This window comes from Passer domesticus, chromosome 7, assembly GCF_036417665.1.
Source record: "Passer domesticus isolate bPasDom1 chromosome 7, bPasDom1.hap1, whole genome shotgun sequence".
Taxonomy (NCBI): Eukaryota; Metazoa; Chordata; class Aves; order Passeriformes; family Passeridae; genus Passer; species Passer domesticus.
The window spans coordinates 49,038,905-49,063,472 of record NC_087480.1 but is presented as its reverse complement, the minus strand read 5'-3'; the positions used below and the strand labels follow the sequence as shown (position 1 = coordinate 49,063,472).

General features: G+C 36.7%; 2 long non-coding RNA genes across 3 annotated transcripts in view; one reads left to right on the top strand and one right to left on the bottom strand.

The window, feature by feature from the left end:
• Positions 1 to 24,568, bottom strand: part of LOC135305149 (uncharacterized) — a 333,233-nt gene that overhangs the window by 111,169 nt on the left and 197,496 nt on the right. For both annotated transcript variants that reach the window (XR_010366425.1, XR_010366426.1), the window contains one exon: positions 16,300 to 16,444. This is a non-coding gene — a long non-coding RNA (uncharacterized LOC135305149). The remainder of the gene's footprint in view (positions 1 to 16,299; positions 16,445 to 24,568) is intronic.
• The window catches only part of LOC135305152 (uncharacterized), a 53,270-nt gene that overhangs the window by 15,683 nt on the left and 13,019 nt on the right, over positions 1 to 24,568 (top strand). The window lies entirely within an intron of this gene.

Here is a 24,568-nt window from a genome sequence, read left to right as displayed (position 1 = left end):
TTATGACAGGCAGAGTGTAGGAAAGGTGAATTGTCCCAAACTTGTCAGAATTCATTCCCTTCCAGCACAATTCTATCAGGTACACCAAGGAAGATTATCAGGCATAAACTCATGAGAAGTTTTCAAGATGAATCAGCGAACGCAGAGTGAGTTTAAATTTCTGTTGGCATCAGCTTAGACTAAAAAATCCAAATGTGTCATTTATTTTTTCCAGGTGAGCTTCAAATGAGAGAAAAATTATAGAATTTTATCTCCTAACATGTCTGCCTCATGCACAGCAGCGTATGAGAATTCCTAGTAAAAGATACAAACGCACATTAGAAGTAAAACATCACTAAATTTAATCTACTTCTTTCAGTGCCTTCACTTAACAGTAAAGAAGGGCCCTACCAAGGTGCAGAACATGTGGTTTCTGTTGCCAGCCTGCTTGAGCATTTGCTGTTTCTGCTGCTCTGAAGTGACTGCTCCTCCAGTGCCAACTTGTCAGTTTCTCAAATGCATCACCACAGGGTGTTGCAAGAAGTTACTTGATTTGATTCTTTTAGAATCTCTTTTGTAGTTGAACAATGACAGAATTTTAATTTTTTTTAATACTAAATAGCTCATTACTGGCACACACAAGTTGTATGTCATCTTATTTTTGGCATTACCAGGTTTGCATTACACTGCTTAAAACAAAGAAACAAACAAAGAAACAAACAACAACAAAAAAAAACTACAGGAGGAAAAAAAACCTGACCAACTGTCAAGTGTGTTCTGAAAGGAAAACAATCAGATGAGAAAATCCTGTTTCTGGAAGCTTCTTAGTATTAGTTTAACAACCCAAAACATCAAATGAGCTTTGTCTTTCCAGAGGAATATCAGCTGAGGAAGAAAAGGTGTTTGCCTGTATGATGCCTGTCACTGTGGTCCCTCCAGGGCAGCTCTAAACTCCTTTGTAAGTTTCATTTCTATGAAAAGCAGAAGGAACAAGTCTCAAATAATCAGTTGGTTTTGTGTGCCGGGGATCAAGTCACCTTTCTACCCAAGTCTGAGTGAATTCCTTTGCCAAGAGAAAACAGGTGTCAAATTCTACATTAACAAATCTTATAGCAGATATAGAATACTTTGATGTTTTACTGCCATAAGAAATTAAACCTTTATGAAATTCAAAGCTGGCTTCTCCACATTAAGAGTTACAACACATTATTACGATAAATAAATAATTTTCAAACTTTTGTATTATAACTAAAACCCTATTTTGGTACCTAAAGGCATTCCAGTTTTCAAAGTATAACTAAACCTGACCAGAAGCAAGAAAGAAAAATGCAGAAAAAGTAAATAAATGCAAATAAATTACATAAAGTTTTTTCTGGTACAAAGTACTACAGTACTGAAGAGTGGGTATGCAGATGTATTATCTTGGAATCTCATCATTATGATAGATTTTTGCAGAGAAAAGCAACGAAATCTTGTATAAATCAGAACCAATTCACCTCCTTCATGACTGCAGAGCCTCTTGTTACTTTTACTGTCAGAAAAGAGAATCACTTCATAGGAAATGGTAGAACCAGCTACACATGTTCAGCATTGGAACACAGAAATTATAAGATTACTATTGAGTTATTTTAACTCAGACAAAGCCCTCTTGTTAGCAAATGATACTTTGTATTTGGCCATGACTTGTGAAAGCATATAATATTTTCCATTTGTATCATAAATTTCATCATTGGATATGAAAGTCAGCTAGTGGTTATTGGCTTCTTATGTACAGCATGATTCTTGAGAGATTGTCTGGTTTTTTGGCTAGAGAGATGGAAGTACCAAATGATGATAATATCCTCAAGGCCTGTGGAAGGATAGGATAGGAAAGTCAGTCTTCCTGGATCCCAGCTCCTGTGTCTTCACTACCAGAACACCTTTCTTAACTTTAAGAACCCTTGTTACCATTTTTTAGATGAAAAGGACAGGAGGAAAAAGCAAAAAAAAAAAAAAAAGAGTTAAAAACAGAGGTAATGCATTAGTCAAAATACTAAATAAGCCAGTTTTGAATGAATGTTGATTTAATTCTCTCTCTTCTAATTTTCCAGAGTATATTTGAAAATATAGAAATAAAAGGAAAATCATAACTGTAATTGTCTTTGGGAGCTAGGCCGCCTTCAACAAAATACATCTATCTGTAGGATGAAGAATTAGAAGTCACCTACATTATTTAGCAGAATTCCAAATAAATAAAATGGGTTTGGAAGCGAATGTGAAACATCAAACATCCATCCTCCAATCTCAAACAACTCTGTTCAGTAATTTTTAAGGCTTTCATAAATTCTAGAAAACAAAGCTGAATCTCAATTAAGGGCTGCTGAAGGGAGAATAGTATCCTATAACACTGACATCTGGACTCCTGCTAGCACATGTAATGTATATCTGTCACTGACAGCTTATCAGGTTATATATCATTCTGAATCATTAGTCATGTCTTTCTCAGCAAGCACAGGAATCTGCAAAACCAACACAGACATAGAAGAAGTACCTCTGAGAGGACAAATTCACTTACATGTAACAATCTTGGAAGGTAATCATAGCCATTAATATAATGCAGACCACAAATGTCAATACAAATAGTCAAGTGTATGTCAACAAGCAGGGAATGGACATGACTGATCTAAACAATAAACTTATGGGACATGATAACTTTGTGAATATCCCCAGCTATAGATATACATTTAATCTCCACGTGCTAAAGATCCAAGGGGAAAAAAAGTGATTTCATAAGGGAGGGAGGAAAAAAATCTGTTCCTATTTCCACAGCCTTGTAAAAGAGCTTCTGAAAAACGTCCAAGAAGAATGTAGTGTGCCCCAACACAAACTTATTCAAGATGTAACTAGCAGATAAAACCCTACACATGACACCAACTGGTTAAACAGAGGCAGGCTCCACATGCCTTGTCATTTGATCATGATAGAGATTGATCACTCCTGTTACTGGACAGGACTGTAATGAAAAGCTTCATGAATGTGTAAAGGCCATTTTAAGAGCTCACTAGAGACCCAAGTGTGGAAGGAGCATGCCTAAGCCAAGTTCTACATGCAGTCCATACACCATCATGAATAATGAACTGTTTCAAGCAAAAAAGAAGATATTAAATTGAGATTTTTTTTTTGACACAGAGTTTTTGGAGGAATTCCACTGTCATGACAGGGTGTTTTTGGACTGGGAAGTACATTTATTTAACCATTTGGTTGAATCCATAAACTGAAGAGTACCTTAGTGGAAGAGGCAGGGATTTATACACTATTAGGACAAAAAAAAAGTATGAATAAGCCTTATAAAAGGCTCCTGCGAAGAGCTGCTGTTTGCAAACACTTACCTAGCACAGCTATTAATTCCTTCTAAAACATGGCAGGTTTGTTTGCTTGCAAAATCACAGTGAAGTTGCTGTCAGGAACTGTACAGCACACAGGCTTTCCCTGCCTGTTGGTAGCTTGATATCCATAAGTTTAGGATAATATTAGAAGACACATATAAAAACCAGTAACTTATTTTCATAGAAAACTTTAGTCCTAAATTCATTAATTTAATTATTATAACTTCCTGCTAGCATCTGAACACATAAATTTTAGAAATTACATATAATTGTAGGGGGCTATAGTTCTGCTTAAAATTTCCCTTCTCAAGTACATGTATTAAAAACAGAGAAAAAGAGTTTATCATAAAATTTAGACCTCTGAGACTCAATTCTCTCAGTGTCATTATCAGGCCATGCCCATGTTCCTCAAGTCCGCCAGAAGTGACAGTCTCATTATCATAGTAGAATAGTGAAAAAAATTAGACTATATAGAGACCACTGAAAATTCTGAAAAATAAAATACTGTTTCAGTGTGAATAGTGTTTTATTTAAGTGCTCAGAATGTGATAGTTATTCCTTTATTAAACACAATTAAATGGTGAAAAATTATTTCAAATGTAAGTAAAATATTTTAAATAAAAATAAGTTTTTATTAATTTTAAACAGGCCATTGTATGAAAAAAAACATTATTTTATTAGATAGTTAATTGTAGCCAAAACTATTTCTTATTGGAAATGCTAATGTTTTAAGATGTTGTCCCACTCTATTGCTATACAGGGGGAAAAGTGGTTAATGTAGAGATAATACAAATTTTGTGATGCATGTACAAATGTGGTCTATTCCCCAGAATCTACCAGATTCATAGTACCACATTTTTGTAACACAATGTGTTGTAACTGATGGCTTTTAAGAACTGACCTATTTCGATTAATGATCCTTATCACACTGTTGCACATTTGATGTGAAGCAGTATGTTTCATTTGCTGATAGTATTCAGAGCTGAGATTATGATTTAATTATGATCAGAGACCTTTCCATTTTGCCTAGAACATCAACTACAGAGACAGAAGTCTGAAAATGAAAAAATAGCATATGGCTAATTGACGGGCTGAACAAACAGCTGCCCTTTCCTTTAAAGGGCCTTCCACCAAATATTCAATTGATGCTTACTAGCAGCAGGAATTCACCAAATTCTGCTCACAGCATCAAAGAGAATGCAGGAAACACATGTTAACACTTGCCTTGATGCAGGGGAAGTGCCATTCTCTTAAATGCATCCCATAATATCAGGTGGATAAAAAGATAATTGAATACATTTTCATATGCCATGAATAGAATCTAAATCAGAAACAGAGATGTGGGATTTGGGCCAGCCCCCTTTGGTGAGGGATGTCTTAGCAATGGCCAGTTAGAGCAAAGTGTGGGTCCTGCCCAGGCAGCAGAGTCATTCATTAGGGGCCTTCAAGAGATAAAGAAAGTACTGACCTGGCTGGGGAGAGCAGCTAAAATTACACACTCTGCACTCCCCAGACATTTGTCACCATGAGATATAAACATTTATGGCAGTGATAACAAACCACTTACCTTATGTGACTATTTTGAACACCACTGAAATTTAAGGAATATCATAGCAGTGTCATATGTTTCTGCTATATCGCACCAGCAGTGGTTTTAGATGCTGTAAATCAAATTGTACAATCTCTCACAACAAAAGTGCAAGACTCACAAATGCTACGCAAATATTCTTGATCACCGCAGTGTAATAAGGTCACTACAATACAGTAATTAACTTTCTGTACAGTGATCTTGTGACAGAAAATTCAATATTTTCACTTTAAAGCCAGCAGGAGCTGGTGATCAGCACTTTAGTTGTATCTTTTCATTGTTAGCTTTTGAATAATTCCTATGCTAATTCAAATTTTCACATTTGTCTGCAAAACAAAATCAACACATAAGAAATTGAACATGTTCAAAACAAAATCAACACAGAAGAAATTGAGCACATTGCAGCTTAAGTGAGAAACTTTGTCTAAAACTGAGTGAAGTAAAAGCTTATTTGAGTGACGAGGTCTAAAGCTAGAATCATAGCATTTGACTTCTCACATTTCAGAAAGGATTTCACCTATGAACACCAAATAGGATTTTTAGCCTTGCAGGATATATAACAAACATTTGTTGAGGAAGTTCATTTTTCAAATTCTTACCTATAAAGCAAGTTTGTTATCACTGTGAGAACTTGTATTTACCAGAAAAAAAATATAGTTCACTTTCAAAAAATCCTTTCAATTCAAAAATAAATAATGTGAACACTAAGTGTCTGTATGGTCTGGAGATGCTCTATGCCTTTAGTATTTGGGTGACATTTCCTGTGTATTTGCTTACTCTAAAGTATATTTGAATGTTGGAGCTTCTACAGTGTTCTCTTAAAATGCCACTACTCTGAAAACTTCAAAAGATAGGATTGTTTGATGTTTGCTGTTTCTTAGTGATTTTGGTGCCAAATATGTTTCAGTTCAATGTCAAAAAGATTACTCTCTCTCTGATTGTTAGATCTGCAAATCGATCCTTATTTCAAAGAGTTAAGTGGCTCCCATTGCTAAAATTCCTATTGGTTTTCCACATTCTGTGTTTTGTTGCAATTATATTAATTGAGATGCCAGTGTTCAAGGAACATGCATTCTATCAATATTATTTCTTGGTGATGCAACATAAAGGACAGTATCTTCTCTATGCTTTAATTTTTTTTTAATAGAATCTACCTATTCTTGAACAGGCAGATAAAATCTTTTGCACTGTGATCTGTGAAGTGAAAAACCCACCAAATTTAAAAGTAAATAAGTAATGCAGCTAATAATTTTAGGGATCTTTTTGGAACCATTTTTAGGCAAATACAGCACAATATTGAGACAAAGTTTCTTACACGGTTAGTCTGTGGATCAGACAGGTAAGGGGGGATCCCACAGTGACAGGGAATATTTTTTCTTCATTTTTGAGGATGCCCCATGTTTGCCCAACCATGTCTGATTCCTCAGGGCAAAAGTGGAATGCACTTCATTACAAAACATTTTTATTTCACTTGGAGAAAAGCTTTTTAAACACAGTAAAATTCTGCCCGTACAAAGGAAACAAAGTATGACTCATTTTTCACCTTGCAACTTTGATTATTGAAAACTGAAAGAAAATGTATTGACTGTAGGCCGGGCAGCAGATCCGTAGGATTGTACATTACCTCATTTGGCTTAGTAACAAGGAAAATAGTGCCAACTGAATTTACACTGTAGATGACTCTAGAATTGTCCTTGATAACTATACCTTATCTATCATTAATGATCTGTTTACTATTTGAACAAAACTAAAGTCCCCCATTTACATATATAGTAAACATCTCTTCCCTTAGCAAACAGATTTGACTCAGTCTGTCCCAGACTGCGCTAGACTCTTTAGTATACACAAGACTCAATTCTCTCTTCAAAAGAAGGTTTGAAGTTTTTACTACAAAAAACACCTCCCTGTTCTTTTAAGAACTTAAACATTTCGGTCCCTTACATAGTCTCAGTGTCATTTTCAATATTTAATATTTGGACTCTTACAAAAGAAAAAACAACCCAATTTCTATTCAAAACTCATATTAATAACACACTGCTTACCATAGTTCTGTGTTAGAAGTTACAAAGAGACATTCAAACTAAAATACTCTTTAGTGATTAGTTCTGCTCTCCTGGCGCCTGCAGAGTCCTGTTAACTTTGCTCAAATCTCTGTGGCAAGGATGAACACAATTCTTTGACCCTTTCTTGTAAACAGTTAACCCAGTAACTGGTCCTCTTCCCTGTTGGCTGCTTTTTAAATTTTGGTGTCTAGAAGATATTAGATTTCTCAGGTGCAGCACTTCCAGGTTGACTAGAGGAGTTTTAGATGTTTTCCATCTAATTACACAGGGATTTACACTCTTTCTCATGAATGCCAGATATCCAAGGACATAAAGAATTCTACACAAGAGAGAAGTCAATATGAGGCAGATATAGTCAGATCCAAGTACACCTTCCCCTCCAAAGTAAAAAAAAATTGCTAAGATAAGGCAGTTTATCAGTAATTTAAAGATAGAAGTGGTTATAAACAGTTGAATCTAGAGAAAAAAAATCTTTCAGGCCAAAAAAAGCAGAGTTAAACTTAACATGTATCAGTATTCCTGTCATCTGAGCATTGTTTATCATTGTCATGTATTTGAAATTAAAATGCTAAAGATAAATCTTAGAATGCACAGCATTTTCCAGAAGACAAATCCAAAAGGAGTGAGAAGAATTAAATCAACAGGTGAGCAGCATTCATTACTGCTAGCACAGTACAGGCTGCACAGCAGTGCTCGAGAGGATAAGAGTGGATGGAAGGATATGTGGTTTCTCAGTGAGACAGCATTTCCTGTAGGGTTGCTCTTATCCTACCCATTAAAACTCATGCCCACAAAACTCAGGTTATGGTGAACTAGAATTGTATTAAATCCTTTCTAATTTTATCAACACTGGTTTAGTTTCTTTGTTAGTGTACACTGTAATATTGCTACAGATTTCAGGGGTACTATATCACCTCACTTTAGCTTAGGCTGGATAAGTAATTATTAAAATTATGTGGATTTTAATTCATTAGAGTCTAGAGGTTTTCCCATATTCCCTTTTCATCTGCTAATTGAGATAATTCTTATTATTTGTTTTTCTCTCTAAAAGCTGACTCAGCACCTCTTTCATTCCCTGCAAATTAAAATTTTAATGTTGTGAATGTTGACACAGAAGATATTTCTAATTGTTCAATAAATACCAGGCCATACAGAAAAAACAGAACAAGTAACTTCTGGGAAAGAAAAAGACTATGAGTTCTTTATGGAATCTTACTTAAAATGGATCACAGCATCCTATTGTATCCTGTTGAAATACCAAAGGCATTATGCTTAAATTAAAGAAGCAGAAATAAGGGAAACCATTCAGACAAATTAAAATGCTTGCTCAGGGGATTAGCTTTATTCTAATCCAAAATTGTGTATGTGTGTGTATATATAGATATATATATATATGTATATTAAAATCTTCATTATCAAATAAAATACTAGATGTTGTGAAAAGGCTTACTCTACTAATACACAACTGAAAAGATTTCTGGTAGTCCTCTGGGTTATAAAAAGCCCCTGGGCCAATTTATGTCACAGGAGTATGATCCAGAAAGAAAAAAACACTTTGAGGATTTGAGGATTCACACTACTTTAGCAGCTGTATTTTTAGCTTTGTTTTCCATGTCATCAGCTTCAAGAGACTAAGATTCATTACCCTCTGTTCCTTTATTAACTGTGCTATCAAAGGCTTATGATCCCTGCATGACTTCAAGATCTCACTTCAACACCAGCTTGGTTCAAGATCGATTCCACTTTTTGTCAATATTATTCAAAGACTCTGGATGTGCATCTCATCTTTTATTTAAAGCATCTATGTATTTAGTCATGCCATGATAAGTACAGGTCTGATAAAAGCAGGTACAGTTCTAACTTCAGCTGAACTGAACCTACTGAAACTAGAGCTGAACATGATCAGCTAGCATTTGAATAAAAGTCTACCCATGTGGGTAAAATCCATGTTTATTCTATTGTCATCTCCAAATAATATGTCATCAAGTAGATTTCTATTAGAAAACTATGTGCTATGAATAATTTTAAGATGCAATCCAAAACCAGCCTAAGAATTTCAGTTGATAATCTTTAATGATTGGCGAATCCAATTAATTCATGGTCTTCTGTTTTTACTAGCTGATTACAAATCAATCAAAAATATCTACCGGTGTGTATTACTCAGCAATTTCAAATCCTTATTGGGGTCGACTGTATGCATACAAAATTTTTTTCATATCCAAAAAGAAAATAGTTCAAGAGGATTTTGACTAAATATGCCATTCAGAGTACATTTTAGTTCTCTGATTACAGAGCCTAAGAGTGAAATTCCATGTGCCCTCATTCCCAATTGTATCATCCTGTGTTCTTTCAAACTGGCCACTTCCATTGCTCTTCCTGTTAGTGATCACTATTGCACTGTCCTTTAGCAAAAGGTAAGCAATTCCCCAAAATAAAAGAAGCAGGTATGTCAAAATAATAGAAAAAAGTAGAATGAAATCACCTTAAAAATTGAATTATCACTGTCTTGTAGCATTTGCTCCATTCTAGCAACTGGCTCTGAGGACCACACCAGAGAACTACGTGCTCTGAAACTTTAACAAAAAGAGGGATTCCATTATGCAGATACTTAGATGGGAATGAGCCCCTTGAAGTATCCTAGCAGGCTGTCATTAATTTAATAGGTTTCATTCTCCATCAGCCTGACCCTGGTCCATCTCATCTCAACACTGGGATAACACAAGGTGTGAGGTAGAGAGCTGAACATCCACACTGGAGACCTTTTGCAGCCACCCCTCCCTGCTCACTGCCACAGGAGCCTCTTCACTTCACCACGCAGATGAAGCACATTCAGGACTGTACACACAGTCCTGGCAGCTGTCCTGGACCCTCAGCTCTCCCTTTGTGCTGAGGAATAAACCACTAACTTAACAAAATCATTGATGGCATTTCAAAGGTTAAAACAGCAGTGCAAGTATTCCCTCTTACTTTCTCTCATCTCTCTAGAGAAGACACCACTAGTTCTTTGAAACAGTAAATAAACCTTAAACCTTTACGTGTTCAAAGGAAATGCTGGCTTGTCTCAGAGAGCATTCCTTTTGACACAGCCTCCAAAAGCCTGCTCCCTAGCAAGTTCATCCTGTTTCTCAGGCAAGACCTGGGTATTCCCTGCTGTGACAGAGCAAGCCCTTCTTCCCCTTCTCCCTCAGTGGAAAGTACATCTTCTTTCTAGCCAGGCTAACCTTTGACTTTGTCTCGAGCATAACAATATTCTCTCTTTTGAAAGCTTCCTGGAGGACTTCTTGCTTTAAAGCACAGAATTGCCCTAATTGGACCTCCAAGAACGACAGTCATCTTTTTTTCACATTACTTTACAAACCCACTATGCTCCCCACCTTTCTACTCTGTAGTGTTAGATTTTGTTAGGTTTCAGATTAAAATAAATTAAAGGCAACTGCATGAGGTTAAAGGCACTTTAGGGTTTAAACCACTGTTATTGCAGTAGCTCTCTCTCTAACGTGGCACTATCATGCATCCATCACACTGTCAGTTCTCTTTTCAGTGTACAATTGACAGAGAACAAGATGGAAACAGTCCATCAATCCAGTGTCACAGCTGTAATAAAAGTCTGCAGAAAACCTGTAAAACTGCTTACACTCAGCTACAGCACCAGTGTGCTGGCTGGTGCAAAGTATTCAACAGACCTGCAAAGAGGTAGCGTGTCAGATGGAAAAACTGCCATTGGAGGCATTTTGCAAGTACTAAGTGCTTGCAGGTATCTCCCTGTCAAAACAGGAGAGAATGAGAACTGCACAAACAAACAAACACTTCTTCAGTTCCCACACTGAAGCACAGATAATTCAGCTATGCCTTCATCTGTGTACCTGAATCTATTATACTCATTACTATGCAAAGGGACGGTCACTCAAGCCACAAAGTACTTCTCTAAGTAAACAAGTAATTCATAGGGATTAAACATGCAACTCTTCTCCATGAACAGATAATTTTCTATGTGTTTTCCATGTACACTATATATCTGCCACACTTGCAAAATTATAGACAACACATCTGAGGTGGATTTCTTCTACAAAAATCCTGAAAGCTACAGTAAAGAGAGGATTTAAAGCTTTCAGAATAAAGAACACATAACATGTAAATCTTTACTTTACAATGTACAAAAATTCCATGGAAAACATGTCTCAGATACACTGCCCACAAAATGAAGATTTCCTGAGAAGAAACATGAGACACAAACCCTGCTATCTACCATTATTCACATTCTTGGGAACAAAAATGCTAACAGCAAATAGGTAAGCAAAGAGATGAATCATCATGAGGGTGTAGAGGGTCTTCTTAGGAGGTGAATAGAGAACAACAAGAAACCAAATACACTAACAATATATGGAGGAGACTGGCTCTTAGGAAAAATGCATGGAATAAATTCTACTTCAGAATACAGTAGGTATATAGAAATATATATGCAGCTTATGATGTTTTTGGTTTTTGGGGTTTTTTAATTAAACCTGATAGGAATTACATTTAAAAAACTACTTTCATTTTAAAGAGGATTGGGAAATACCTCCATCATCCTATTCACTCAAAAGAAAAAAGTAGTCAGTATATTAAATTGCTGCTTTGCAAAGTGAAAACTAATCACAGAGTATCTTTAGGGACATTCTAACAGATTACTTTTACTAATAAAATAGAGACTCACTCTTTAAATTGTTTCTTATTTGTTTTTTAAGTGAATGGTTCTTATTCAGTATCATAATCTACCACAAAAAGGTGGTTAAAAAGCAGCTAAAATCCACAGCATTTTCAGGCTTTCTTCATCGCCCCTTTGTAAAAAAATCACTGGAGGAATGGTTTTGTTTATCAAATCATAATCAGATGTTTGCAGGGTGACCCAGAATGTGAGCAATGGCAGATGTGTCTGACTTTGTGTCACAAGATAATGATTTGAGTTAACAAAAATTGTTTTGGTGAGGTCACGGATCTTTCTATCATCAAATAAGAGTTTAGCAATCTGAGTAATGAGGAGCAGCAGGAAAAGCAAGTGAGAGAATAGAATGAAAAATAAGATTTCTGCTTTTTCTGGTTCATTGAGACTAACCCCTTAACTGTTGTAAAAAATAAGATTTTCTCAGTTTTAAATAGCAGTTTCACTTCATCCTTTACATGGACACTGAAAAACCTATTATAAGGCCAAAAACAGAGAACTGCTGAAGTCTGGGATTTAGAATAATTCTCACCACATTGGGAATTGATCTCTTTCTGATAGATGTGAAGGCTTTTCTGACACAGGATAACCAAGAAAGGCAAGGGGGAAGTTGAGGAGTCTTTTATCATCCCAGCAAACAGAGTGGTTGCATATTAAAAGACTGTCAAAGCAAAGGAACCCTCTGCAACAAAAACAAAGCTCACACTTGCATTATGGAGCTGACTTCTACACATAACCCTCTCCCACCAGAACCACACTGGAGACTGTGTGCATGGCCATGCCCTGCTTGGTTTGCACTGTTAATCACTCTTTTGATTATTTTGTCCCTGGCCACAGAGGTGAGGAGATGAAAGTTTCTCCTCCTCCCTTCTCCCCTTCCCATTATCAAAAGCCCTTAAGTGCTGCAAAATCAGCTTTATGTCATGCCCCCAGCTACCTGTATAAGCATGAATTTTATGGAGCAATGGGGTTTAAAAGGAATTTCAGTGATTTCATCTTCCAGTATGTAAGACCATGTGAATACACAGCTGTGCAGGACCCTAATTTAAATAAGGGCTGAATTCACCCTCCCTGATAAAAAAGATGCAGTGAGAGAGAGAGAGAGAGAGAGAGCAATAAAGTCAGAACGCCACCTTGTTAATAAAGATGACTGAAAGAGCCCAGTAGGTTATTGCTTCCAGAGGTGAAATAATACTCACACGGCTCCAAAATTATGGATTTGCAAAAGTAATGCACATTTTCTCTGATACTGCTGCTTAATGAGACCACGAAAGCAGAGCCTTCTCAGGTGGAGGGGGAATTATCATGCCTGGGCTTGCCGAGCTTCTGCCCAACTAAACACCCTGCAGGTGTCTAAGTTTGGGACCTGGCACTAGAGTGCTGTGCTCTTTGAAGTCCTCTTGCCTTGCTTGAGTCACAACTGGCCCCTTTGCCTAGCCAGCACAAGAGATCCCATTCTATTTTAAGTTCAGAGGATCAGTACTGATCTACAAGGCGTGGAATGAGCTTAAGCAAACATTTTCTGAGAAAATCTGTACCAAGAATTCCTGCTTTTCTATACCTCTGAGAGCTGCACCATATCCAGATGTACATGTGCCTTCTACAGGTTCTTTGTTCCAATGCTTTTTCTCAAAGAGCAAAAATGTTTGGTCTACCTTAACTCTGAGCAAGTGGTATCACCAACAGATAAAAAGAAATATTAGCCCTGAAAGTGGTGACTATCCTTACGGGAAGTAATTTTTCATTACCTCAAATATAAAGCAGAATTAACAGCAATTAGTGGATATTGCAGATTGTGTACACACATTTTGCATTATTTGGTGATTTTAATTGTTAAGTCTCACCCAAACAGGATTTCACAATTAGTCTTTTATCTACCTGATGCATTCTCAGCACAGTGTTAGGCAGGACAGCTTTGGATAAAGAATGTTCAGATGTTTGTCTTAGATTAAGTAGGAGGGTGTTAATTAGCAAAATAGTTCATGATTTTCGTGTTAAATATGAGTATGGGTGGCATATTTTCATGTAAGAAAGTGGCAACTACGTTCTGCATGCTGTGGTTTTTTTAATGGTCTTGAAATGAATGATATATGTTCTTGCTAGTATACAGATGGTCATTCATTTCCATGCCAAAGTAATGGTAGGTTTTTTGCCTAGATTTTAACATTGGCCCTAGATTTATCTGTTGTTGTGTTACACTTGGCTTTCTTAATTAGAGGGAGTGAGTGTAATTTGAAGGCTCTGTAGGGATACATTTTTGAAATTACCCCACAGAGTGTGAGTCTTCCTGACTCTTGAAAAGTCCTAAAACACTGATGTCATTTTGGCAGGTCCTGTTTTCTGAGTTTCCTTCTTTTTTTCAGCAGACAATGCCTTCCTCCACATCTCCCATACAGACAGTAAGTGGAATAGTAACATCCCATATGACTTCTAAATTCTAGTTCATTGAGTTTACTGAACTCCTTTGTTTACATGTGGACGCTCTTGTTTCCACATCTTCAACAGTTTCTGTGGCAGTCCTTACATAAGGACATAGGACTCATTAAATAGAATTGTCAGTGATCTCCTCTGTCCATTATTTTGAAGATTTGTATCCTGTGCCTGCCTGATTATACAGATATAGCTTTTGCTATTTCTAGATTTTCTACCTCTGTTGATATTTTTAAAATGGAGTTCAGCAATTCTCCCTATACTCCCCTTTAGAGCATTACCTGGCACCTACCTGAAAGTTTATGTCGAATAGCAGCTCCCAGCTGCTGTAAAAATCACCCTGTTTGGTTATTCATGGAGATCTGCATTCTGCAGATTGTTCAGTCCTGATCTTTCAGAAACATTTTCATGAGTTAGAACTGTATGAGAAAGCTCACTCTCCACTGCAGCAAATTGTTTAATGCAAATTATCGAGCTACTCTGCAACATTTCTAAACAATATTTAAGGAAAAGTAACAGCTTTCCATTCAGCTCATAAAACATTGCAAGGTCTACTCAGAGGTGCAACAGACTTCTTGTAAAGTCTTGACACCAACAAATTTTGATCATTCATTCCGGTTCGTATGTCAGAATCTTAAATGCAGGGATTTTGATCTTTGTAAAGCCAGTCCACTCTGAATTACCTTAGAAGTACTAAAAACATTCATCATATGTGTCCATTTGCTATTGCTGTTTATTATTTAATTTAGGTTTATTTAAAGTGCTCATCCATAGCTCTGTTACTTATTTTGCTATTCATTTGCCTTAATCAGAACATTCAGTAAACAGTGTTGCTATGGCAATACTGCAACTTTTCATAAGACTGAATTCTTGTCTATGGCAGTCTGTGCAAAATAATTTTAAAATTTTACTATTAATAGTTAAAGTAGTCCAGAGGTGCACCTAAAAAGTCACCTCTCACTCCAAGAGCTGGCTTGCATGCTGGTATCAATTTTAAGAGTACACACAGAATATACTTTACTATTCACATTGATATTTGACGAATTAAATGGAAGGCTAAGCATGAAAGGCGTTTCTCCACCCTCATGCACCACAGAGGAGGTTTCTTAAACTCAGGTCTTCAAGGACCAACATAGCCCAGTGTTAAAGGCTGGAAATAGGTCAGAGATTCTCCATTAAATGTGTAGTGACCCAAATTTCTATGCAAGTGGCACAGTGTAACAGTCCCTGCTAGTCCAGAGTAGAAAGTAATGCAGAAATCCACTCTTTGACCTAGGTTCACAGGGTGGAAATTGTTTCCTCATCTTCCTAGTGCTTGACCCACATAAAGTTCTCTCAGTAAAGATTTAGTACTTGAATTAAATTCACTGATCCACAGTTGTATTTCTCCAGTGTGATTTAGGCTGACATAAAATGAAGTGACGAATAAGGCCCTGAGGGCTTCAGCAATGATGGGGCCTTTTGCAGGCCTTTTGGCGTGGGATGAGTTTTTGCCCACAGTGAATACATAAAATAACTAGCTAACTCTCTTACTCTGAATATCAGTTACAAGACCAAGGAGTCTTCATTACTCTACTGGCTGGGGATTGAAAGTTCCAAAATTAGAAATCTACTGAAGAAAAAAAATCTGGGCATACTATAATTGAACTGGTTATGAAAAGAGCTGTGAAGAGACTGTAAAAGTGAGGCAGTGAATGTACTACTCAACAGAAGAGCAGCAGCAAGAGGAATAGACACTGCAAGTCATTTCTAGGCCAACGAGGCACAGAGGGGGATAGCAGCCAAAATAATGAGAACAAAGGAGAATTAAAAGTGTTTTATCAAAAGATTAATTTCAGATGTCTATAATAAAGTTACACAAATACTTCAGTCAATTTATTCTTAAAGTAACACAAATTAATCATACTTTAATTTGATATTATAAAGTTTGTCAGTGTCTTTTTAATAAATTTCTCTTAAGGAAGAGACTCATATTGCAGCTTTTTACCTGTGCCCATTCTTTCTAGTCAAAAAGTTGTACTTCCTGTTGCTGCCATGTAACTCACTGATTCTCTATGATTCATCAGGAAAGGGAAGGAAAAGGAATGATGCAAACATTTTTTTGTTCATAATTTGTTTGTTGAAAAACTAATTTAAAAAACTTAGTTTAAATAAGGAAAACATACAACAACGTACACAACAGAGGCAGATGATGACAGTCCAGTCAAACCCACTTCATGTCCCGTTCATAATTCAAATGATACAGGCCTCTTCCTCAGCTGGTTTTACTGACATAGCATTTCTGGAGGTTGTTTAACAGCTTGGCAACTGGTATTATTGTCTAGTAAAAGAAAACAAAAAAATATATTAGGTATATCTGTATTCCCTTAACCTTGTTAGAATTGACTATTGCATTGGAATCAAAATATTATCTCTTTTGTTGGATTAATTTCACAGATTAATTTCACAATTTTTCTTTTACCTATTGGTATCCTAGAAGCAGTGCTGAAAAACTTTATTGGTGATATACAGGATGTAGAGCATCACACACACTCAGGCAATCTGGGACTTACATTCTGTTTCTCTTTGGGATTTTAGCATGTCAACACAAATTTCATTAGTACTGGACCCCCTGACACAGACCCCATTACTTGCTTCTCCTACACACAGTATGTATTTACAATGCACAAGCAGAGCAGCATCTGAGCATCCCACAGCTGGCATAAGGAAGAAATCTTTTGTGAAAGGTGAGGTCAGCAATCAGCACAGAAGAACAAGTTCATTCTGAAGCATAAGCGTAAAGCCAATCCTACAGAGACACACTAAGAGCTGCTACATCTATCAGTATGCATGCAAATCTACAAACATCCCATTATGGTGGATCTACATTAATATTAAATAGCTCTCTTTCTTCTTATCAGTTAAATCAATACTTCTTTCCTTTTTCTGAAACAAAGTATTTCATAGACCTGTAGTTAGTACTTAGCCTAATTTTATGAAAAGCTGACAAAATAAGTTAATTTTCACTATGTTCTGCATTCAACCAAGACTTTGGACTATATTTAAAATGGCAATCCTTCCCCATCCCCATTGATACACTAATCTGTTTTTCATAAATCTCATTGTATAACTACTGTAAGTTCATTATAAATATAGCTAATAAGAATCCAGCTCCAAAAGTATGAATAAACTATGCTCTGGAGTTTTTCCAGTTTTCAAATAATAAGAATTTTGTCTGAGAAATAGCTGAAGAACCAACCATTTAGATGTGACAAAGGAATTTAATATTGTAATAGGAAATTTCTAAAATCAATATAATAGACAGCCTCTGCTGGATGCACATAAAACCCCTGAGTTAAACGACTGTGTCACTGAAGCATTCAGAGACAGGGGATGGTTGGAAGCCCAGCATGTGTTTGCTGTAGCACTCTGTTGAAATCAAGCTTTTATTAAGCCACATATCTTACAGAAAGTTTCTTTATAGCACTTACTTTTTCTTTGTCCTAACTCTGTTTTCCAGAAGAACTTATCCTCAAATTTCAGAGGCTGAGACAGACTGCCAGGTAGGAAAACAGGGAAAGCCCCACAAGTCCCTTAAGCAGTATCAAATGAAGCTTTATAGCAGAGAATTTTTTTTTCAAAATATATTTAGAAGGGAGATTTGTCTATTTATGTTTAAACACTTACATTTTTGGGTGCCTAAGTTGTCTTGCAATTAATTTTAAAAAAGCAGATGATTTTGAGAGTTGCATTAGCAAGTACCAAGCACGAAGTTTGCAACTCTAGCTCATAAGTTTTTCCTTTCCCTTCATTCAGAACTTAATAATTACAGAGCTTGCATATAGTTTATTCTGAACTACTACACTTAATAAGAGATTCTACTAGCATTAGTATTCGTGGACATCAAACAAAAAACTGGCTGAGGATGGCATATTTCCCTTCTAACAGGAAAACTGTTGTGTGAAACTGTACATAGTTCAAACAACTTCAAAAATAATGTTTAATATTTAAAGAAAAGTACTAGTCAAGGGTTCTATAACTTCAGTAGATTTTATCATGTATTATTTACCTATTGGAGACTTTGGAACCTCTTCTATAACAAAAATGTAAAGATGGGTGCTGAAGTAGCCCTTCTAATTTTGTGAGAGAACCTAACAGAGGAGTTTGAGTTTATGAAAACCTAATAAAAAGTAGTGGATTATATTAGCAAAAAAAATATTTTATGGCACTATTATGTTTTTTATTCTGTTAGATTTACTTATTTTCACTCATACCATTCTGAGTTAATAAATTCAGAACTGAAGCCTAAAGAGAAGAGGAAAGAAACAAAGTTGCCCCTCCTCAGGGCCCACATATGGCCCTGCTCTCTTGCCCTGCCTAGCCATGACTCTGGCAGACTGAAACAGAAGCCCAGTTATACTGCAACAGGTGGGCAACTCTAGGCATTAACAAACCAAAATATGTTGAATAAAATTGATTTTAAATGCACCTATGAAATCCTCAAAATAAATAGCACTGTATTCTGGAGCGAACAACACAACAGAATTTTCAAACCCTCTGGCCAGAGCTGCCACAATGAAAAATCAAATGGGACAGGGGTATACGTTCTCAAGAGCACAGCAAAAACCAAGTTTAAACTTTTCTGTGTGGCGTTAGAAAGGCATGGCCTGCACACATTGTCGGGTACATGGGCCAAAACACACATCTGAAACAAACAGTGTTCTTTCTCTGCTGTTTGCCTGCAGTTCTTCTCCCACAGGCTGGGTGCTCCTGGGTGTCCCAAGAGCTTCCCCAGCAGATGTGTTGCACACACAGCCTGAGCAGGCAGCCCTGTCCAGCCCTGGCAGCACAGCTGGTGCCGGGGCAGGAGGCAGGGGCATTCCCTGACACCCAGGCTGTGTTTTTCCTGCTGGTGCAGCCCTCCTGAGCACCTGGTTTAGCTGCCATAGGAGCATGAGGGATACTGTAAACAGCAGATCTATCACAATACAAAGGTATGCTAATCCCACCTGACTTGAAATGTTATACATTGTCTGAAGGGGAATCAATAACACACATTTCACTTGCAACTAATCTTCAGTACAACATCAATAAAGAGTAGGAAGCATTAAGAAAGGAATGGATTTGCTATTCTTAAAATTATTCAGAAAATATCAAATACAGACTAACTTTAAATACTTTGGTATTTGTTCATGGTCATCCTTTAAGCAGAAAGATTTATTCAGCATTTATTCATTGAGTAAACTGCTGTGATTATTTTTTCAGTCATTAATCTCTTTTGCTTGAAGAGTCATTCAAAGAGCATGTACAGTGAACATTTTATGAGTTGCTTTTTATATGGCCAGGAAGTCAGACAAGAGGAAGATGACCTTGCCTGACACAATTTCTTTATGAGACCATCTTCTCATTGATCTATGGCTCCACCGAGTAGAATTATGGTTTCAATGCTGACCTTGGAACATGGGGCAAGTCATGTCACAAACATACATTCTTCCCTGTCAAACTTTTAACTGATCCCATGGTTTGCCGAGCCAGTGCTATTACTTCCAAATTTGATTTGCATGTTTTCAGCACAGAGGTGACTATGCCTGTACATGATAAGTAGCTGCACCTGCCTTCAATTTGCTCTACATCTAATTTCCTAAGTGAGCAGTTCAAACACTATAAGATGGTAGTCAAAACTTAGCAAGATTTCAGAGGCAAAGGTAAGGATTGGATTACTCTCAGCTTTCAACTTGTGTTTCCCTGGCCTTGTCCAATTTCTTGACTAAAACTGGAAAATAAAGACTCAGCTCTGCTAAATATAGTTGTCATCTGTTCACTGGGAAGCTGCAGGGTAGACAAATGTTTTATCAAGACATGATGCTTTATTCTTGGTAACTCTGAGCTTTATGACCATTGTTTGCACACTGACAGAGAATTTATTCTAACTTATAAATACAGGAGTGTACATTTAATTTATATTTTTGTGAATCCCAGAAAATGCTTCTCCTGTTTTAGTTTTAACTATTTTCTGTTTGTGGTTATAAATAAACTTAAGAGAAATTTAAAAATTTATATCTTTTGTGCAGCTCATGTTTAACACTTGCTACAATTGCTATTGTCTGTATGGCAGAACACCTCTGAGTCCCAGCTGAGCAATTTCAATCACCAGGATGAGCAAAGGACCAAGACACCACAACACACTCCATGCTGCTACACTAAGCTAGGATGTCTGAGGGCAAAAATTTACTTATGTCCATTGCTTTCAATTGGAGTATTAAGTCAGACGTGTATGTGAATACATTCTCGCAAAATGAGAAAAAAATTCTTAAATTATACTTGTAATTTGATATAAAATTATTCCAATGAAAACAGGAAGTTCAATAAAGCTTTCCAATATGAATATTTAGAAATCACTATTCTCTCAATGTTTTGCTGTTGCATCTGTGAATTGCTATATAAATCACATGCTCTACATTACAAAAGAAAATTCACTCTGAAATAGTCTAAAAGATAAAGTATAAAGAACAAAAGCCATGATATAACTAACTAGCAACATGCAAAGTCTATAAATAGAGGTCCAAGTAAAATTTCCTATTATTTTATATTAATATATTTATTCTCTTTTTTTTTCCATTACAGTATGACCTTATACTTCAGGATGTCAATTTTCATAATGTATTTATGTAGGCCTGAGCCTATTTTTCTAGCTATTTTTCAAATCTTCCAGTCTGCCACTCCATCACAAAAAAAAAAAAAAAAGGATAACAATATATTTTGGTGCTACCAGAGAATAAGGTAAAGGTTGTTAAATCAAACAAACTTAAATCAAAGGAGAAGATAAAATCTGGAAAAAAGAAATTAGATAATTTATCTAATATGATAATATGATTAGATATAACACCAGGTAAAAATGCATGAGTTTTAATATACAAATCTTCTGGAAAATGTATGCGTGCAAAGAAGAGAGAGAACATTTAATACAATTTTGTTAAGAGAATATGAAAAGTCTTATTATTTGTAAGCAATTACTTGATTCAATTTTCTTCATTCGATTTAGATTTGCTTGGGCTTAATCTTCACCAGAAGAAAAGTGACAGACAGTAGGTGTGAATAGATGGAGATACTGCCTGCATGAGTGTATCAGCTTCTCAAGACCAGGCTACCATTCCCAAGCTCATGCTAGCCATTTTTTCCCCTCAAGCTGGATTGCAATGTGCAATGCTTCTCCCTTAGAACATCTCATGTCTTGCCTAATATCACTTTCAAACTCACAGCTGAAGTCATTTTCAGAGTATGATCCCTAGTGCAACCTCAATGCTGATAAATGAACTCTCCAAGCAACTAGTTCTTTAAAGACACATAATGCATGCTTGGACAGCATTATCTTTAAGGGGCCTCATGAGTCCTCCAAGTAAAGAGAGCATAGAAAGAAAACCCACTTGTTAAATAAAGTCAGAGTAGCAGAATAAATTTATTACCTCCTAAACAAATAATTTTATTAGTAATACAATTAATTTATTTATTTCTAAGAACTGCACAATGGCTGAATATGCTGCTGACAATATTTTCAACTTGATAAACTTAAAAGTTCTATCATCAGATACCCCCACAATAGAAGGGTAACTAAAATTTCCTTGCATGTTTAAAAGAAAAAAGAAACTTTAGTACCAGGGTAAGCTGAAATAAGACTGGAGAGTCCACTGAGCTATTAGTCCCTAGAAACTGGTCCTAATCTGAATACTTACAGAAACAATCCAACCTGCTAAATATTTTCAAAGCCCACAAAAAACTGTTTGTTAGTTTCAATAGAATAATCATCACCAAAAACTGGCATTCTCTTTTTTATCTCAGGAAGGAAAATTAACCAGATAGAAAGAAACAGCAAAATGCCAGCCAGAGCAAACCTGCAGTGGGCTATGTGGTGCATGCAGGCTCCACTTCATTTTGGCAGCACAATACATGCTTCATGAGAAAAAGTAAGTAAAATGCATCTCAGGAACTGGCCCAAACACTGGTGGTTCAGGGTTTTGTTTCTAATTAAAACTTCATAAAAATATATTGATATTGCTTTATTAGCAATTTCTCCTGGCCCACTACTTTCTCAAATGTCAGCTATGTGAAAGGGACAAACTTTACACATTATCAGCTCTTTCAACAAATTAGAAAAACAAATATGAACATAGTATACCATATTCCTATATAATGAAAAATTGATTATAAGCAAAGAATTGCATACTGTGCTAGTGTTGTAAATTACTTCCTCTGTGGCTTTTACAACATTGCCTATGAACATAATTGAATGTCACTAGTTTATGTTTGCAAATACAATCCCAATGACATTGCACCTGGGAGCGTGCACGCACAGTCATCTGTTAGAGAAGGATCTAAACATATGGCCTGTTGATTAGGGTCTGGCCCCAAAGCTATCACAAAACCCTCCAGCCAGTTTTCTGCCAGACTAACCCATCACAATAATTCAGCTCTATCAAATAGGAGCTTCTCAACAACAACAGAGAAAGAGTATAGCATTTGAAACAGCCACTTCAGACCTAGACACTAAATATTTGAGAAAGCAAAGGCCAGAGGCACTCCTCCTACTGAAAGAAAACTACATTGGGTCCTAGCCAACATTTTTATTCATCTTACTAGGCTGGCCTGTTAAGGTACAGGCTTTACTTTCTGCTTCAATTTTCCAGTAGCACACTTCTAGAGCAAAATTGTAACAATAAGATTATAATTTTGAGTTTATGGGTAGCATTTTATGTTCAAAGTTAAGCTGATTCTTTAAACATAATTGGACCTCATGTGCATGGTTCCCATCAGCTGTTTTGGGCAAATCTGTGGCTCACAGATGCAATGCACATGCAATCACTGCACAGGCAAAACATGCCTCTTCTCACTTCTGCACGTGTTTTCTGAATAGGATAGTAATTAAAATACCACAGAAATCAAACTGCTTGTGAAAATGAGCGTGCATTCCTGGGAATTCAAACAGGATAAGATATTTAAACTTTAAGTCAATAGCTTTGGAAAAAATATTTTCCACTGCTAAATACAAGAGTTTGGTGTGTTTGAAATGAGATACAGCTTTTGACAATCACTAAAGCTTACTGCAGGGTTCCACACTTCAAAAATAAAGGTCTACTTGTACATTTTTTTTTGACGAAACAGCAATCAGTCTAAGAACTAAGCACCTGTTGGCAATGCCAGAATCCATAAATTAGGGCAGTGCCTGTTAGTGTCTGTTATTACATCTGAATTTGAAACATCTACCCAAAGTAAATTGCAGCATTTGGGCTGTTACTTTTGTCATACCTTCCAGTAAAAGCTGGCTTAGTTTGATCCTGCAATGCTTTTAAATTAATAACTGTAAGTGAATGTGTGCAATGGCCATGGCTCACACAATTTTACTTTGTAGAAAATAAAATAGTCAAACTTGGTACTGTGATAGCCTGCTGTTAGAACATATTGAAAGGGGAAAGAAGTTATTTCTAATGAACCCTTAAAGTGAAATGTTCTGGAGGACAAAAATATTCAAGTTACAAGCTGACCTTTAGAGTCATATAGGAGAGGATGTGCATAATGCATTATTCTGTTGGATATGCATTACTTATTATAAAATAATGGAGGCTTCAGTACTCTACATGTGACTATTAGAAAGATCAGAACATAACCCAGCCTTCGAAATATAATTGAGTGCTGCAAAAATATCTCTAATGATTAATATACCAGACATTATGCAATGCTCCTACAAGGTAATTTTGTCCTGACACAGAATAATGATTGTTACAGAACTTCTGCAGTTTAAGACACATTAGGCCTCTGGGCTACACAGCCAGTTGTAAAGCTGTACGTGGGTGGAGAAATTTCTCATTAACATCCTAGTATCTCCAACATGTGTTTACATTAAGCCAACAAAAATTTTAAAAACTTGTCTCCACAGACCTGTACAATTCTCCCTTCAGTGTGCAAGAGGAAGGTCCTCCAAAGCCAAGAACAAACGCCCTCTTTCACACAGTGCCACTCACACGCAGCCAAGGCCCTGGCCTGGCGTAAGTGGGGGAACAGGCAATTGTTTCTGCCTTATTACTTCACTGGGAAAGGACTAGAAAAATCCAATTGTTTATAACATCTGCTTCAGCTGAGGCAGGGCAAAGTTACAGGTAGAGATGAGCAGTGAAGGGCTGTACACCACCCTGGCAGCATTGCCCTGCCAGCAGCTCAGGCAGAGGGAGAGCTGGGGCACTGTGCCATGCCTCTGCAGCACCTCTCAGCCCTCCAGCTCCTGCCACCCACCGTGCTCTGTCTGCTCTGAACGGGCAGGCACCGAGAGAGACAGCAGAGGGCTGATGTGACACAGCTGCAGACAGAGAAATGCAGAAACCTCTTCTTGTGTTCAACAATTTGAGAAACAACAATACAAGCTGATATCCAAATCTGTCACCGAGCTGAATTGTTCTGCTGTTTGTTTTGACATAGA